Raw genomic sequence first — 6000 nt, 5'->3', positions numbered from 1 at the left:
CTCGTTGCTCGCTGCATCTCTTCCTACTCAAGGTTAACTGAACCTACCAATTAATCACATAATTTATAAATTAAATGGTGGCTAGTTTTACCTTCTTCAACTCGGAGTAGTTATGAAAATCAAAGAATCTTTTAATATTTTCTTCCCGCATGAGATTAGCCTATGGACCATTTATCCCTTTGGAAGAAAGAATGTTCTCTTTTATGCTTTTGAGGCAGTTATCGATCCATACTTGTTATCGCTTTTCTTTCGACCTTCGCTTGTAATATTATTCTTCTCATGATCTATGAGAAATTTTAACTTCTTAATTGTTTGGAGTTCTTCCTCTTTGTATTCTAGGTGAACTTCTACCCGAATGGATTAACTTTTCTTACATTGGATCTAGACGGAGTTATAGAAACTTATCCATCTCTCAGATAAAAACTTTGTTATGCTCGCCACTACTACTACCTCGTTTCTTTTAGGAATTTGAGGCATTATATACCTTAATTTATCATAGATCTAATACCAAATTATGCATGCTCAACCACGAGAATGAAGTTGAATCCTTCATATTATTGACTGAATTAAAGTAACTCGAGCAAATGAGATGTCGTATTGGATCCTTAATTTGAAAGTGCATGGAAGCATAATATATTGTGATTGAAATGATAAGGATTGTGGATTTGTAACGCCCTCAACTCGGTTTAGTTGGAAATCGAATCGAAGATGTAATAGAAAGTCTAAATAGAAACTAAATCAAATCATCCAAACAACTAACATAACAAAAATTCACATTAATGACAAAACATACTAAAATCATCATTATTGAACATTTTAAGGTGATTATTGATTAAGGACCAAATTGTAAATTTCTAAAATTTAAGAAATAAAGTGTAAAATAGTCACATATTGGAAAAATTAATATTCTATAACTCATGAAACACCACTTAATAGTGTAATTAACAACAGGTTGAACTTAAAATATGTGAACTTCTCTTTTACAAAAGTTGTTATTAATTATCGGTCCATTAGGGACTTAATAGCATATTATCTAAAAGATTGAAACTTGTAACTTAAAATCATGTTCCACCGTAGATCAAACATTATTTTCTTAACTCATATCATCTCATTAAACTATTCTTAACCATAACTTTTGATTAGGGACTAACTTATAATATTAAAAAAAGTATAAGGACTAAATTGGTATTTATTTAAAACTCAAGGATTTAACTAAAATTAATCTTTAAACTGACATTTATTTACTAACTGTCTAATTTGTATATTATGTATACTATTTTTATCATGTAAGGCGTTAAAGTTCATTTTATTTGTTTAATAGTCATGTATAGGGACCAATTAACAAAGCATCATCAATCTAGTGACTAAAAGAGCAATTTTTAGGCTCTCAAATAAGGAGTTTCAAAATTAGGGATCAATTTTTAAAAATTCACCTCCAAAGTTTCGAAACTTCTGTAAAGTTTCCAAACTCTAAATGATTTTGGAATGCTAAGTTTTGAAACTTTCCAGAAGTTTAGAAAATTGGAAACTTCCCTTGAAGTTTCAAAATTTGGAAACTTTCCTTGCCACATTCTAGGAGATTAATCAAAACATCATTTACATTGATTTGCAACCCCTAGATACAATCACGAACTATCGAACTAAATTTCCTGAAATATTAAATCAAAGATGTATAAGCTTATTTAGCTTAGTGAGGTAGTATCATAATGCAAAATAAATCTACATGACATAAAAACTTATCCATAACAAACCTGAATGGAAACTAACAAATAATAGACATATCATAACATGCAACTTATAACAAGAACTCATATCGTATAATCATAATTTAGTCCATTGGGTTTATAAGTAGTTATGGATACACGAATCCCCTACAAATCGCCAAATAACCGAGAATGGTCTCCCTCCAACATCGCCAATGGACAATAAAATCCCTTAAATATTGCCAATTATGGATCGTAATCCAAAACCTGATATGAGCTCAAAAGAACTCTATGGCATACCAATTTCACCCAAACTAAACTTATCATCTAACGGAAATATTTATTTTTAACTTATCATAATCATATATTAACTTGGCTTACCAAGTGAGCCTTAGCATTTACATACATAACTTGTTTTTAAACATGTTTTTGTATCATACTTTCCCTTGTTTTTAAACATGACATAAAAATTATAGAAAACGCAAACGAAATTTTGGGGCTGATTTTTTACAGGTACATTCTTCATCGCAAGAGCAATTTATAATCCAAAATTCGAGTCAATCAAACTTTTACAGACCATTCAAAACCTTTATTTAAGTTTGTTTGGTAGATTTAGGGTTCATCTTTGAAAATTTTCTAGAAAACTCTACTGAGGAATTTTGATTCGAAATTTTACAAGATTCTTCCTTATACCAAGGGTGACTTCAAGTAAAAAAATCAGGTCTTTTGGACACCAACAACCCCTTCAAACGAAGTGATCAAGAAAAATATATAATTTTAGGGTTTATCATTTAATAGGTTCTATCGAATACTACTGAATGTATTTTGATCTGAAAAAATTATACACTGAAACTAAACCCAAAGAACAACATCCAAAAATGTTTAATATTTTTGGACATCAATCTCCACCTAAAAAATGTTGCTCAAGTTGATCATGCGTTTTAGGTTTTCAGGGTTTGGTTTTCCAGCTTTTTTAACTCTTACTACTTTTAGTTCTTTTGTTTTTCCCTTATATCATTTAACACATTCTTCTCTTTGTGTGAGTAGGATTAAAATAGTTTACATACTTCTTTTTCCTTGTATTCTCGTTCAATTGGAGTCGTTCATTTTGTTCGACCTCTTAGAGCTACTAAGTTTTTTTCTTCGTCTTTCTAGAGATTGAACTTTGACACAAAAATTATGAGACTTCTTGATAAGAGTGTTTTAAAAAGTATAAGATTGACTTACTTGCCTATCAGTGTATTACTTCTTTAGAGTAAATTATGAGGTTTCTTTGATTCTTTTTTCTCACCTTACATGTTTCTTTGAGTGTTTTGATTATCAAGATGTCCAAGCCAAATGTACCACAATCAAGCATTCTACAATTCTATGGCTTGGAAGCCCCACGCGTCTACTATGAGTGTGAAACCAAGATGGAGTTCATATTCTATGACTACAAGTGTTCCAAAAAGAAAAAAGTATTTGTCGCTATACATGGACTCTATAACAAGGCACTATTTTATAGTGTACAAGTTATATGTGGAGAACATCCAATCAATTCTTGGGATGAGCTCAAATATAAGACGAGAGAATGGTTTGTTCCAAGTTATTACACCAAGGAAAACAGTCAAAAACTTTGAAGACTACAACAAGACAATATATCCATGGAGGATTATTATAAAGAGATGAAGTCCTTAATACGATGATGAAGGATTTGTGACAAATATTATCATTGTTACAGACTCGTTAAAGGTCTCAATCCAAAAATATGTGATAAACTTGATAAATAATACTATATAGATCTTCAAGATACACTACAAAAAGGCATCATAATTGAAAACGAACAATAAATGAGATATCTATTCAGAGAGCAATATCAAGGTACTTTAAACCCTACAACTTCTTCTTCTACTATACCTTCTACCATGGATAATGAATATGACATTGGCAACAATGAATACGATGCTAACAATATTGTAATAGATGATATCGATCTTTAGTTACTTAGCCTTACACCATTGGAATCAAAAGATGCACTTTAAAGTCATGTGATGAAATTTTGTGAGGGTAGGGAAACACAAAAAGAAAAAGATAACAAAAAATTGGCAAAAACAAAATAGGTCACTAATTAAAAAACCAAAAGAATAATAACCCACGAAAGGTGAGTGAACTTAATTGTGAAAAGAAAAATGTGATTGAAAATACATACGTGAGCACAAAAGTATTGAGAGAGAACCTTCTTCAAAAAGTTCCTTGCATTCTTCTCCACTTTAGACAACCATCGATTTTGATTTATTACAATAATACTAGCTTGCCTAGTAAGTTTGTTCTTCTTTTATAGAGTTTTTGAATGGTGTTAGGTGACCCTCCTGAAGGATTACCACCAGAAAGCCTTAATCCCTGTGTCATATCAATGATGAATCACGATTTACAATAGTCCAAAGGTAAGTAGGTTATTTCTCATTTTAATGATATTTTAACCTGCTTCTTTTTTTTACAGGGTAAAGCTCTTGAAGTTGTCATCCATACTAACCGCAAATCCCTTAAGTGGTTAAAAATCGAGGTAAGCAAAACATAGTAGAAGATGCACTATCCCGAAGGTATACTTTTACCTAACAAAAACATACTACTATTCCGAGAATCGAACATATCAAAGATGTACATGATGATGACTTAGGGATTTCTGATATATACACCTATTCTTTTAAAAGTGTTTTTAATGAGTTTTATCTTGTAGATGGATTTCTTTTTCAACTGAACAAGTTATGTAGTCCAAAAACCTCCTCACGAGAATTCTTCGTTCATAAACCACACTTAGGAGACTTAAGGGATTACTTTAACAAATCACTTGACGTGGTTTTTAAACACTTCTTCTCACCACACATGAGCAAAACCATAGAGAAAACATATGAAACAATCACAATGAAAACCAACACTGGTCGGCACCAAAATAGAATTTCAACCTACACACCAGATTGTAAGACTTGCATGCAAAAGAGGATTCTAAGACAACAATAAACCAGTCCCAACAAAGAAAAAACCTCTACTAAAGCACATAAAGATATATCACATTGATTCGGGTAAGTGTTTCGTAAGCTTTCATTCCAACACATCTAATTCTTTTTTTTGGATTTTTAAATTCGTGGATGAATCCTTTTGAAGAGAAGGGGAATGATATATGCTCCAGAATATATGATGATAAGAGTGCATGATTCTTTGGACTAATGTTTTTACTCGAATCTATTAGAAGAACAAAGTCTCGAAGATTCAAAGCATATCTATTCAGTAAGTATAATGTGAGTGAATAATTAAAAAGTTCTAATGTTACCCCTTTTAATATTTCATATTTAAGGTTGAATCTTTTTGAAGAGAAGGGGAATGATACATGCATCACAATGCTAACATCAAAGAAAAATGGACTAACTCTTCCAATTGACCAACACGTCCAAGCTTTGGAAAATAAGATCAGAATAGCAACAGACTTGCAACAACTTTTTGAATAGGATCTTGACCTTATTTTGTCAATATGTCTTCTTGAGATATGACTGATTGTCTCTTATCTTTCTAACAGTTCTTGATTTGAATCAATATGATATCAAGAACTCAAGATTCGCTCATTTTAGTGAAGATAACACATGTAGAAATTCCTATACGATATTAATACGAGATTTTATAATATTACAAATTTTCAAAAAAATTATTTATTATTTATAATATAATTTAATATAGGATAATGCATTATCCTTTAGGATTATATTTATTATTTTATTAGGAATTAAGATAGGGCTAAAACATTATTTTTTTAGTTTATTATTATTTTATTAGGAATTAGGATAGAATAAAAAAATATCTCTAGATTATTATTATTATTTTATTCAGTAGTTACTTAGATTTATGGAACTCCTCACCCTATATAAAGGAGGCTCCATTCACCATTCTAAATCAAATTTCTTTGATTAATAATACAAGGAAAGTTCATTTTTGCAAGTGTTGATTCTCTTGTGCCTTCGAAGCATTCTTCATCATTAAGTTCTTCATGAGGGAGATCTTCACACTCTGGTTTGCCTTCTTATTAGATTAAAAGGGCTGGTTAGAGAAGATTATCGAGTTTTCCTAGTCAACTATGGCTATGAGGGTTCATATGACAATTATCTATCAATCACCATCATCATCATCGACATCACCATCACCATCGTCATCATCATCGACATCATCATCATCAAATCACCATTCTCACCCATCGTCATCGAAACCCTAATTTTGGCTAAGTTATCCCTATCTTATTATATTCTTTTTCTTTTTTTGTATTTATTATATA

Source organism: Hibiscus syriacus, unplaced genomic scaffold (assembly GCF_006381635.1).
Source record: "Hibiscus syriacus cultivar Baekdansim isolate YM2019G1 unplaced genomic scaffold, ASM638163v2 tig00111648_pilon, whole genome shotgun sequence".
Taxonomy (NCBI): Eukaryota; Viridiplantae; Streptophyta; class Magnoliopsida; order Malvales; family Malvaceae; genus Hibiscus; species Hibiscus syriacus.
This window is presented reverse-complemented; position numbering follows the sequence as displayed.